The sequence below is a fragment of the Theropithecus gelada genome, chromosome 7a, assembly GCF_003255815.1.
Source record: "Theropithecus gelada isolate Dixy chromosome 7a, Tgel_1.0, whole genome shotgun sequence".
Lineage (NCBI taxonomy): Eukaryota > Metazoa > Chordata > Mammalia > Primates > Cercopithecidae > Theropithecus > Theropithecus gelada.
In genome coordinates, this window is record NC_037674.1 from 35,740,569 (window position 1) to 35,754,150 (window position 13,582).

At 42.2% G+C, this 13,582-nt stretch overlaps 1 pseudogene; it reads left to right on the top strand.

The window, feature by feature from the left end:
* Positions 1–6,820: 6,820 nt before the first annotated feature.
* LOC112627956 lies at positions 6,821–7,317 on the top strand (annotated as a pseudogene).
* Positions 7,318–13,582: the final 6,265 nt, after the last annotated feature.

A 13,582-nucleotide genomic window follows, 5' to 3' on the forward strand; every position in this document is an offset into this window, starting at 1 on the left:
CTTGAGCCACCGCGCCCGGCTATTATTATTATTGTATCTTTTACTTGAGGTCTCACTCTGTTACCCAGGCTAGAATGTATGGCGTGATTAGGGCTCACTGCATCCTTGACTATGGAGGCTTAAGAAATCCTCTCCCCTCAGCCTCTTAAGTAGCTGGGACCGCAGGCCCGCACCACCAAGCCTGGCTAATTTTTCTATTATTTGTAGAGACGACAGGGTCTTGCTATGCTGCTCAGGCTGGTCCCGAACTCCTGGGCTCAAGTGATCCGCCTACCTTAGCCTCCCAAAGTTCTGGGATTACAGGCGCGAATTACTATATCCGGCTCTTGATTTTTATATATGAAGAAATTGGAGTCCAAATAAAATCTCCTGCCCAGTCCAGGGATTAAATAATGCACCCAAGGCCCTCGTGTCAGTTACTTTTGCAGTATAACAAATTTTCCTCATAAACTTAGTGGTTAAACATAACCATTTACTTGCTTGTGATTCTGCAATTTAAGCAGTACCTAGTGGGGACAGCTTGTTGGGTTGGGTAGTTTAGATGGGGTTGGAAGATTGAAAGCAGCTTCCTTTGTCTGGCAACTGAGCTGGGAATGCTAGAATGACAAAGACCAGGCTGGGCCTTTCTCTTCCTTGGTCTTACATCCTCCAGGTTCTCCTCTTTTCCTCCACCATGGTAGTCATGGCAGCCAGGCTTCTAGAAGCAAAAGCTGAAGCTGCCAGGCCTCTTGGCTCACAGGCTGTGCAAAAACAAGCAGTAGGCTGGATTTGCCCTATGGGCTGCAGTTTGCTGATTCTTGTTTTAATCCATTGCCTTACACAAGTTTTTGGTTTTGCCCTCTGACATCTAGGCTCCTCCCTTTGAGATATATTTCCTTTTCTTAAGAATGGCCCATATTTGTAGCTGAGCAGCTCTCTCAGTCTGCTTCATTCATGCCAGGAGAAACTGAAAGGTCTAGAAACCTCTTCTCATTTTGCACTTTTTCTGGTTTAAGCTGGCAATTCTTTCATTAATACAAGTATCTTAAAAACCATGTGGATTTTCTATATCTTAGTAAGGTTCACACCATGCTCCAAAATTTATATAAAATTTTCTCAAAAACTTTATTTATGTAAATCTTGCTGAGGTTTAATTCCATGTTCCAAGATTCACATTCATTTTTTTTTTTAAATGGATCTCTCTCTACTTTACATGTCAGGCTGCAGTGGGACAATGCGCTTAAGATTCTTAAAAGCCCTGAGATGGTCTTCGAAGCACCACATTAAATCTTTCTTGGAGTCTTTAAAAAGAAGTTGTTGCCGGGCATGGTGGCTCACACCTGTAATCCCAGCACTTTGGGAGGCCAAGGCAGATGGATCACAAAGTCAAGAGATCGAGACCATCCTGGCCAACATGGTGAAACTCCGTCTCTACTAAAAATACAAAAATTAGCCGGGCATGGTAGCGCATGCCTGTGATCTCAGCTACTCAGGAGGCTGAGGCAGGAGAATCGCTTGAACCTGGGAGGCGGAAGTTGCGGTGAGCCGGGATTACACCACTGCATTCCAGCCTGGCAACAGAGCAAGACTCTGTCTCAAAAAAAAAAAAAAAAAAAAAAAAAAATAGTTTTTATAGCCACATCTTGATTTGGTCTTTCTCCAGATACCATTTCTTACTTTGCAAACATTTTACTGACTAGAATTCTGCTTGAAAACCAAACAGATCTTGCCCTTTGGCAATAAAACCCATTGGCACTTTCAGCATTTTACCTGAAAATCTCCTTGGCTAGATCCACAAGTTCAATGGCACATATTCTATCTTCTTTTCTTTTCTTTGTTTTTGTTTTTGTTTTTTTTTTTTGAGACAGAGTTTCACTCTTGTTGCCCAGGCTAGAGTGCAATGGCACAATGTCGGCTCACTGCAACCTCTGCCTCCCAGGTACAAAGGATTCTCCTGTCTCAGCTTCCCAAGTAGCTTGGATTACAGGCCTGCGCCACCACATCCGGCTACTTTTTTTTTTTTTTTTTTTTTTTTAGTAGAGACGGGGTTTCACCATGTTAGTCAGGCTGGTCTCAAACTCCTGAACTCAGGGGATCCACCCACCTCGGCTTCCCAAACTGCTGGGATTATAGGCGTGTGCCACTGCTCCCGGCTTCATATTCTATCACTCGTGTCACCACAGGCAATAGCAATGTCAAACATCCTGCCACTACGTGATATAGTTTGCCTCTTCTCCAGTCCTCCATAGCAATTTCCTCACTGCTCTACCAACTTCCACTCACAGTCATCTCTCTAGTTACCAGCTGGCAGTAAAGTCAGTGTCACATATTTTAGGGTTTTATTACAGCAACACTCCACATCCAGGTACCAGTTTATGTTTCATTTACCTATTAGTATGAAATAGACCACCTCCAAATCTTAGAGGTTTAAAACAACCACCACCATTTATTTGTTCATGATTCTGCAAAAGGTGGAGTTCATTGGGTCAGTTCATCTCTGATCTGTCTTAGCTAGGAAGACCCAAATGAGGCTGCAAGATCGAGAAGGGCCTCTCTCCAGTAGGGTAGTTGCTGGTTTTCAAGAAGTCAAAGTGGAAGCTGTCAGGCCTAGAACTAAAACAGTGTCACTTCCACTGCATTCCAGTAGAATGCCAGCATAAGTTGGTCAAAGCAAGTCACACGCCGGGCGCGGTGGCTCAAGCCTGTAATCCCAGCACTTTGGGAGGCTGAGACGGGCGGATCACAAGGTCAGGAGATCGAGACCATCCTGGCTAAAACGGTGAAACCCCGTCTCTACTAAAAAATACAAAAAACTAGCCGGGCGAGGTGGCGGGCGCCTGTGGTCCCAGCTACTCCAGAGGCTGAGGCAGGAGAACAACCCGGGAGGCGGAGCTTGCAGTGAGCTGAGATCCGGCCACTGCACTCCAGCCTGGGCGACAGAGCCAGACTCAGTCTCAAAAAAAAAAAAAAAAAAAAAGCAAGTCACACAACCCAGATGCAAGGGAAAGTGAAATAGACTTCACCTCTTCATAAAGCGAATGACATGTGAGTAAGTGGGTGGAAGGAATTGTTGGCAACCATTGGCAGACATTCTACCATAATCCTTAAACTAGTAAGGAACAGAGCTGAGGCCAGAATATGTTTTTCTACTTTCAATCTACTCCCTTGTCCTTTACATCATATTTCTCAGATACCACCGCTCCTTCAGTGAGATAAGCATGACCCCAGGCCCACTACATTGTATGATTTAGACACTCATTAACATAATGCTATTATTTCCTTGAGCCTGTTATATGCAATCAGTGTACGCATATATTTCTATTTGAAGACATGGCCAGAAGAGGAAAAGGATCTGGGAAACGTAACTGGCAAACAGCAAAAAATAATTCTAAAAAGAAAGAACAGGCAAAGTGAAGGGGAAAAATTATCAAATAAATAACTGAAGAGAGGCCAAGCGTGGTGGCTCACGCCTGTAATCCCAGAATTTTGGGAGGTTGAGGCGGGTGGATCACCTGAGGTCAGGAGTTCGAGACCAGCCTGGCCAATATGGTGAAACCACTACAAATACAAAAAATCAGCTGGGCATGGTGGTGGGCACTTGTAATCCCAGCTACTTGGGAGGCTGAGGTAGGAGAATCACTTGAACCCGGGAGGTGGAGGTTGCAGTGAGTCAAGATTGTACCACCATTGCACTCCAGCCTGGGTGACAGAGCAAGACTCTGTCCTGGGCCGGGGGGAAAAAAATAGGGTTGGATGTGTAAAGCTCTTATTTACGGATGAATCGCAAATTATAAATATATCAGGATATATGACCAGGTGAAACCTTTGAAAGCCTCTGTTTTCTCATCTGTGATACTAAGGACTATTGTAAAGATTAAAGTCCAGGCACGGTGGCTCACGCCTGTAATCCAGCACTTTGGGAGGCCGAGGTGGGTGGATCACGAGATTAGTAGATCGAGACCATCCTGGCCAATATGGTGAAACTCTGTCTCTACTAAAAATACAAAAATTAGCCAGGCGCGGTGATGCTTGCCTGTAATCCCGGCTACTCAGGAGGCTGAGGCAGGAGAATTGCTTGAATCAGGGAATCGGAGGTTGCAGTGAGGCAAGATCACACCGCAGCACTCCAGCCTGGTGACAGAGGGAGACTCCATCGCAAAAAAAAAAAAAAAAAAGATTAAAAAATGTATAAAGAATGTCTGGTATATTGTAGGTGCTGAAAAAAGGCATAGTTATTTCACTGGCTTTTTCAGTCTTTGCAAGCAGCTAGCCTTGCTGAACTCATAGTAAGACCTCAAGAAATCCTTGTTGAATTCACGTGTCATGACCCAAACCACACAGAGTACTCTTGGTATGGACAAACCACAATGTCTATTTTGTTTGGAGGCATTTCCAGGGAAAAATCTGCAGCGAATTCGATGTCTCTTTCTCAGCTGTAACAGACGTTTTTGGCCTCAGTTCATTCTCTGTGAGACAGCCAGAATTCTCTTTCTGAGACATAATTCTGATTATATGACCCCTCTCCAGAAACTTCCCAGCAGGACTCTGACCTACCTGGGCAGCCTCATTCCCCCACATCTTCACTCTTCACCGCTCCATGTGCCACTGCTGGACAGACCAGGCTCATTCATGCCTCTGTACCTTCCTCCATCCTGTTTTCCTGCTGGAATGCCCTTTCCTGCTTTCCTCAGTGGTGAACTTTGCTTCATCCATCAAGCCTCAGAGTAAATATTATTTCCTACTGCAGAGCAAAGGCTTTCCCAAGCCCTTCAGGCCAATTTGGCTACTTCTCTTGGCATTTTAAAAATAATCTCTCCTCTTGCAGTTGTCACCTCACATTGTTTTTTTTTTAATTTGTTGGTCTCAGCAACTAGGCAAGAGCTTCTTGAGGATAGGCGTTTGGTTGTTTCCTCTTTGCACTGACATGATCTTACCCAGTACCTGTTACTATCAGATTTTTCTCCATAAACGCATTCCCTTGCCTTTGTTCATACTTAAACTCACCTGGCAAAAATTAAAATATATAGTATTCGGTGTGGTGAAAATGGGCAAAATGGGAATTTTCATACTTTATTGGTGGGAGGATGGTTTGTCAATATCTATCAATATTTCAAATACTCATGCCCTCTGATGCAGTGATGTTGGTTCAAGAAAGCTATCTTGAAGAGAGAGCTCTACGTGACCATAACAATATGTGTGTAAGGACATTTATATCAGCATTTTAAGATTGAAACACCCTAAGTGGCCATCAATGAGGCTAAATTAAATTAATTTTAGAGTATCTGTTCAGTGGAATGAAACTGCTAAAAGGAATGGAGTAGATCAATATGTCCTGACATGAACGGATTTCCAAAATATAGTGCTAAATGAAAGAACAAGCAGAATGTAAGTGTAAAACTGTGTCTTGCTGGAATGCTAAATTACAATACGATATATAAAACATCATGAAAACGGATTTGGCTACAGATGCCCACTCTGTCCAGATCATTTCTTTTTTTTTTTTTTTTTTTTTTTTTTTTGAGACGGAGTCCCGCTCTGTCGCCCAGGCTGGAGTGCAGTGGCGCGATCTCGGCTCACTGCAAGCTCCACCTCCCGGGTTCACGCCATTCTCCCGCCTCAGCCTCCGAGTAGCTGGGACTACAGGCGCCCGCCACCACGCCCGGCTAGTTTTTTGTATTTTTAGTAGAGACAGGGTTTCACCATGTTAGCCAGGATGGTCTCGATCTCCTGACCTCGTGATCCACCCGCCTCGGCCTCCCAAAGTGCTGGGATTACAGGCTTGAGCCACCGCGCCCGGCCCTGTCCAGATCATTTCTATATTAACCCACTGGAATATTGGGATGCTTCCTAAGGTATAAGTTTCTTTTTTTTTTTTTTCCACATTAAATTATGATTTATTTATCAGAAATTCCAAAATGTCAAAATATTACCTTTGAGGACTTTAAAAAAAAAAATTATTATCAGAGAACATAAGCACAAGTATAAGATTGTATCCATAAAAGTTTCTGAAAAACTTAGGGACCTCCTGTTTTTATTTATTTATTTATTTTTATTTTTTATTATACTTTAAGTTCTAGGGTACATGTGCATAACATGCAGGTTTGTTACATATGTATACTTGTGCCATGTGAGGTGTAAGTTTCTTATTCTGAACTCAGCACATTTTACTGCATTTATACATTGGCATGTCAGAGAATGAATATTTCAAACCCTATCAGCCTCTATTGTTTCTTCCAGCAGCATTTTTCCATCTAATTTTATAGAAAATACAAATATTTAGCTGCTAAGTGTCTGTTATCAATAGGAAAAAAAAACCCAAATTCTGCAATGCCATATGTATTTCTTAGCCACAGAGTCTATTCAAAATAGGACAGTATTTTCATGAAATAAAATATTTTGCGTGAATATGAAAACACACAAAAACATAGCTGCATTATGAATGTTTTTATCTTTATTAAGTGTCTATTGAATGTATTCTGGTGTTTTGAATTTTTTTAACTTTGAATTTTTTTAACCAACATACAGTCTTCAAAGTTAAAAAATTCAAAACACCCAAAATACATTCGATAGACACTCAATAAAGATAAAAACATTCAAAATGCAGCTATGTTTTTGTGTGGTTTCATATTCACTCGAAATATTTTATTTCATGAAAAATATTGTCCTAAATACTCGGGAGGCTGAGGCAGGAGAATCGCTTGAACCCGGGAGGCGCAGGGTGCGGTGAGCCGAGATTGCACCACTGCACTCCAGCCTGGGCAACAAGAGTGAAAAACTCAGTCTCAAAAAAAAAAGATCGCCCTTTTTTCTGCCCCAGGACCCGGACCCTACAGTCGCCGAAATGTTGATGCCTAAGAAGAACCGGATTGCCATTCATGAACTCCTTTTTAAGGAGGGAGTCATGGTGGCCAAGAAGGATATCCACATGCCTAAGCAGCCAAAACTGGCAGACAAGAATGTGCCCAGCGTTCATGTCATGAAGGCCATGCAGTCTCTCAAGTCCCGAGGCTACAAGAAGGAACAGTTTGCCTGGAAACATTTCTACTGGTACCTTACCAATGAGGATATCCACTATCTCCGTGATTACCTTCATCTATCCCCGGAGACTGTGCCTGCCACTCTACGCCGCAGCCGTCCAGAGACTGGCAGGCCTCAGCCTAAAGGTCTGGAGGGTGAGCGACCTGCAAGACTCACAAGAGGGGAAGCCGACAGAGATACTATAGGCGAATTGCTGTGCCTGCTGATGCCCACAAGAAAGCCGAGGCTGGGACTAGGTCAGCAACCAAATTCCATTTTAGAGGCAGATTTGGTCGTGGACATGGTCAGCCACCTCAGTAAAATTGGAGAGGATTATTTTGCATTGAATAAACTTACAGTCAAAAAAAAAAAAAGTCAAACAGAATAATATGACTAAATTGGATTCTATTTATGTTAATATTTATGTGTATTCACACATTTATGTGTATATCCATATATGTCTGCATAGGCAGGTTCATGTAAACACATATGAAAATATATGGAAGTATGGGCCGGGCGCGGTGGCTCAAGCCTGTAATCCCAGCACTTTGGGAGGCCGAGACGGGCGGATCACGAGGTCAGGAGATCGAGACCATCCTGGCTAACACGGTGAAACCCCGTCTCTACTAAAAAGTACAAAAAAACTAGCCGGGTGAGGTGGCGGGCGCCTGTAGTCCCAGCTACTCGGGAGACTGAGGCAGGAGAATGGCGTCAACCCGGGAGGCGGAGCTTGCAGTGAGCTGAGATCCGGCCACTGCACTCCAGCCTGGGCGACAGAGCGAGACTCCGTCACAAAAAAAAAAAAAAAAAAAAATATGACAGCCCGTGCCAGGTTTTGGGGAAAACTTGAATCTTTTTGATGGTATTTTTCATGTATATTTAAGAAAACGATAATTTAAAAATCTATAAATAGAGGAAAAGCTGGACATCACAGCACTCTCTGCTGACAAAGAAAACACTCAATATTGTAAAATCTCATGTGATTTTGTTTCTTCTAGTTATAATCTATGAGAATACAACTTAGGCAGAGCCAATGCTTATATGTTTCATACAATGCATAAAGAAAAAAGCTTGCTAAGCAAGTTAATATATTAAATAAGATAACTTGTAGCACGAAGTTTATGGGAAGGGTAGAGCACATTTCTTTTTTCATACAATCTTTGTATTGTTTGTATTACATCCTTTATCTCTTGGTACCATGACTGTTTATGTTTCAGGTTGCACCGTCGAACTAGGAGCTCCCGGTTCATCTTTGTAACCCCAGCGTGGGGCTCATAACATGGTCTCCATGTTAAGAGACCTGAGGTTGTTGGAGTGGTCTCTATTACTGGATACTCTGATAATCATCATAGAACACAGGAGGCGTGAGCTCCGGTCCTAGCTCCTATATAAATTGGGTGTACTTGGACATGTCACTTAAGCTCTCTGGTCCTATTCCTTACCTGGAAAATAAGGGTCTTTGACTAAAAAATTATCAAATTCTCTTTTAGCTCAAAAACTTGATCCTTAATATGCAAATGTAATAATTTAAGCAGATTAATCATATACATGCACGTGGATATTGCTAAACAGAGACAAGATTTATCTGTTCACTGAAAAGGTCCAATAGGATTTCTAAATGGAAGTACTTTGAATAATAAAACTATTAATAATAAAACCTCTTTACAAGTAGATCAATAGATCATTTTTACCAAATATGATTGGCTTTCTTTCTCTGAATTCCTTCTTTGTTCAAATTAAGAGGGGTATCCCTGTGGAATTGCATACATGCATATAAAGTTGTTGCTTTCATTCAGACTCTTTGGATTGCGGGACATCAGCATGTATTAAGCTTCTAGATTATTTAAACATGTAGCTGCAATTGGGAAATATCACTTTAAAGTAAAATAAAGCTGTGTCAAATATCATTAAGATAATTATAACAACAGGCAACTGTTAAATTTCGGTATGTTGCAAAGGAACTTAGTTTTCTAATAAAGTGAACCTGTGATAACATACTTAGGTAGCTAAATATGGGTATATACACTAGGGACATGCTTACGCTGTCACTAGCAATAGGCTGCAAATATTCCTCCCCACTCTTCAGGGAGTGTTGGCAAGCAGCAAGCAGAATGGAACCCAGTTTTGTAACCCAAGAGGCCAGAGCTGGTACAGGGATGCTTTGGGAGAACATGCTCAGAAGTTGGAGTAGAGCTAAGCTAGATACCAAGGGAGAAGCCAACGGCACTATGATCTGTTAAAAAGTCTGAAATACAAGAGCAGAATTTAAACAGAAGAGGAAGCCAAGCTCTGTGGCTGGAAGAACACAAATGCAAGTAGGAGGGAAGCAAGGAGGGAGGGGACAGGCTGCAGCTGGGGCTGAGGTGGCATCCACTGCCTCTGTGATCATGATGCTGGGGGATTGGGTGAGGTTGGAATGAATCGCTGGCATGGATACTAAATCATCTCTGCCATTTCTTCAAGCAATGCAAAAAAGAGAAGAATAGGAAGGAAAAGGAGGAGGAAAGGAAGAAGACAGTGGAAGAGAACATTGTGAGGGAAGATACTGTGACATTGTGATAGAGAGAAAAGTGAAGGGACAGGTTTATACTCCTGACTGCAGCATAATGACAATTTTTTTCACATCTAAATTTTAGTTTTTGCCTTCTGAGCCAGTTAATATAAAAATACATACATACATAAATTTTAGTTTCTTAGCCTCTGGAGAACAGAATATTTTGGCCCAGATCATCTGTAAGTTACTTGCTAGCTCTTATATTTGTAAGACCCTGCTGAAACAGTCTGAAATTCTGTAAGACTCAGTTAAAACAATCACTAAGATATTCATAAATCAACTTTATTACTCAGGTAGTATAATTTTAGTTCAACTACTGAGTACTTTGGCATCTGGTTTTCCTGGGGCTGTTGGTAAGAAGACCTGATTGCTTTCTAAAAGGGTGGGTCTCAGAATTGTGTTAGAAGCAAAAGGCAAACAGATGGGTAAGCTGCTCTAATCAGCTCAAGCTGGAAAACAAACAACAAAAAAAACCAAAAGAAAACTCTTTTCTCTTCAAATGAGAGATCGGTCTTCACCAAATTCCAATGCTCCACTCCCTGATTTGGAGATGAATCAGATGACTTCACTGGTCTTCCCCTTCTCTGATTTCTGTGATTCATCAGCTAAAGCAACTAGGGTGGGGGAAAAGAACCCTTCTAGTATTCAGGTTATGTTGCATCTTAAAAGGAAAGAATCTAAGGAAAAACTGTTAGAATTGTAAAATAATGAAGAAAGCAAATTTAGAATACTCCTAACTCAGACATATTTTTAAAGAGGACTCCCTATTCTGGTAATTATCAATTACATGGACTTTGCTGTTTATCAATTGTTTTATAAATATTTTTCTATGAAATCAGTAAAAAAAAAAAAAAAATGCATTGTGCAGACAAAAAACTAGTTTCAGGCTGGGTGTGGTGGCTCAGGCCTGTCATCCCAACACTTTGGAAGGCTAAGGTGGGAGAACTGCTTGAGGCCAGGACAGAGTAAGACCCTATCTCTAAGAAAAAATATATATATATATAAAGAAAACTAATTGGTTTTGACCATCTGAAAAAGCTACCAGTATCTACCTGATTATAATAATCAAGGAACCCTCAAGATTCATTCACGTTAACGAACATTGAGTATCCACTAAATGCCAAGCCAGGCGGGACTACACAGCACATCCATAACAGGAAGAAACATCGAACTCCTCCTTAAGGACTAGTGGAAGTTAATATGTAATGATAATTTGGCAAATGCATCAGATATGAAATCTAAGTGCTAGGACAATACAATAAGAGAATGACTAATTCTGTCAAGGAACAGTTAACCATTAGAGAAAGGAAGTAAGCCATTCTATCTTTGCCAGTGCATTAAAGTTGTTCATAGTTAGTTGAAGTCATTGCACAACCACGAAAGAGGAAATGTAACGTAAACCAATGTATTCTCTATCAGCAGGAAGTGACAATGTAGAGAGGTGGGACTGTTTAGTTTTAAACAAACCATCCAGTATAAAAAGAGGTAAAGAGTCATGAGAGAAGGTATGTATTTGATCAATGCCACCATTTTGAAGATAGTTTTGGAAATACTCAGCTTAAGTATTTCCCTCAAAGCTGAAGGCAAATTCTGGTCACTTGAGAGTTTTGAGGAAGAGCTAGCAGTGATTCTGGGCCAGAGCTGGTGTTTAAGAGGGGAAAAGATAGTAGCAGAAGAGGATGCTGATTTGATGAGGCCCTCATTTGATAACATTGTTCAGTGAACTCAAACAGATTTATTTTCTGGTTGTAAAAATATTTGAGCATTCTGATATGAGGGCTGAAGTGGATATCTATCAGTCCAATCAAGCTTTTAGACTTCCTGAAATGCTCAGTATTCAAAATCGTGTAATACTATTTAAAATTAATAATTTGGTGAGGGTAAAAATGTTCAAAAATATAGTGAACTAAAGTGGAATATTCAATGATAACATGAATAATGAACTTATATAGCAAAAAAGAGTTTAAAAATCCAGTATTCCCACGAGCAAGGGAATAGCTAAGTGTGATGTCGTTTCCATTAGCCCTATGTAAGTCTCCGTAGAAACAGGTTAACATCTGCCATCCCCTTCCTCTTCCAGAACCTGTGGTATTCTTGTGGGCATTCTGGATACCTGGAACAAGCTTAGACATAAACCCAGACAATGAAAGAGTTAAGAAGGTACAGAGTTAGTGGATGCAGGGTTGGACCTGAGAAACTCGCCATCCACCGAAGTCAGTCGTCAGAGATGTTGACCCCTCTCCTAGGGCTGCAGTTACTCTTCTTTCACAAACAGAAATCGTATCTTGGAATAGTTAACACTGCTTCTGTTAGTCTACTAATATGCATTATATATATTATAAAATTATCTGCGCTGTTTTGTTAAAAAAATACATGAAGCCTTTATACCATTAATATCTAATGGAAAAGGAATGGCAGAGAGGTAGGGGAGAATGGCCTCGGACCCACTTGGGCTAGCAGTACAGATCTCCATATTACCATTTTGTTTTAACTTTTTTTTTTTTTTTGGTGTTTTTGGTGTTTTGGGGTTTTTTTTGAGATGGAGTCTCGCTCTGTTGCCCAGGTTGGAGTGCAGTGGCCTGATCTCAGCTCACTGAAACCTCCACCTCCTAGGTTCAAATGATTCTCCTACCTCAGCCTCCCAAGTTGCTGGGATTACAAGCGCCCGCCACCATGCCTGGCTAATTTTTGTATTTTTAGTAGTGATGAGGTTTCACCATGTTGGCTATTGCTGGTCTCAAACTCCTAACCTTAAGCGATACACCTGCCTTGGACTCCCAAAGTGTTGGGATAACAGGTGTGAGCCACTGCACTAGGTTTGTTTTAACTGTTTAAGTCCAATTTTCTCTTTCAAGACTGCAGCACCTTTTTTTTTTTTTTTTTTTTTTTTTGAAACGAAGTCTCGCACTGTGGCCCAGGCTGGAGTCCAGTGGCTGGATCTCAGCTCACTGCAAGCTCTGCTTCCCGGGTTCACGCCATTCTCCTGCCTCAGCCTCCCGAGTAGCTGGGACTACAGGCGCCCGCCACCTCGCCCAGCTAATTTTGTTGTATTTTTTAGTAGAGACGGGGTTTCACCGTGTTAGCCAGGATGGTCTCGATCTCCTGACCTCATGATCCGCCCGTCTCGGCCTCCCAAAGTGCTGGGATTACAGGCTTGAGCCACCGCGACCCGGCCAATTTTTTTTTTTTTTTTTTTTTTTTTTTTAAAGACAGAGTTTCGCTCTTGTTGCCCAGATTGGAGTACAATGGTGTTATCTCAGCTCACTACAACCTCCGCTTCCCGGATTCAAGCGATTCTCCTGCCTCAGCCTCCCAAGCAGCTGGAATTACAGACGCCCACCACCACGACAAACTAATTTTGTATTTTTAGTAGAGATGGGTTTTCTCCATGTTGGTCAGGCTGGTCTCGAACTCCCAACCTCAGGTGATCTGCCCGCCTCAACCTCCCAAAGTGCTGAGATTGCAGGTGTGAGCCACCAAGCCTGGCCATTTTTTTTTTTTTTTGAGACAGAGTCGAGCTCTGTCGCCCAGGCTGGAGTGCAGTGGCACCACCTCAGCTCACTGCAACCTCTGTCTCCCGGGTTCAAGCAATTCTCCTGCCTCAGCCTCCTGAGTAAGTGGGATTACAGGCACGTGCCACCATGCCCAGCTAATTTTTTGTAGAGATGGGGTTTCACCATCTCTACAGGCTGGTCTCGAACTTTTGGCTTCAAGTGATCCTCCTGCCTTAGTCTCCCAACGTGTTGGGATTATAAGCATGAGCCACTCTTGGCTAGAGCCGCTCCTGGCTAGAGCCACTGTGCCTGGTTTGACTTTTATTTTTATTTTTATTTTTTAATTTAATTTTTTTTTTGAGACGGAGTCTTGCTCTGTCGCCCAGGCTGGAGTGCAGTGGCCGGATCTCAGCTCACTGTAAGCTCCGCCTCCCGGGTTCACGCCATTCTCCTGCCTCAGCCTCCGGAGTAGCTGGGACTACAGGCGCCCGCCACCTCGCCTGGCTAGTTTTTTTTGTATTTTTTTTTAGTAGAGACG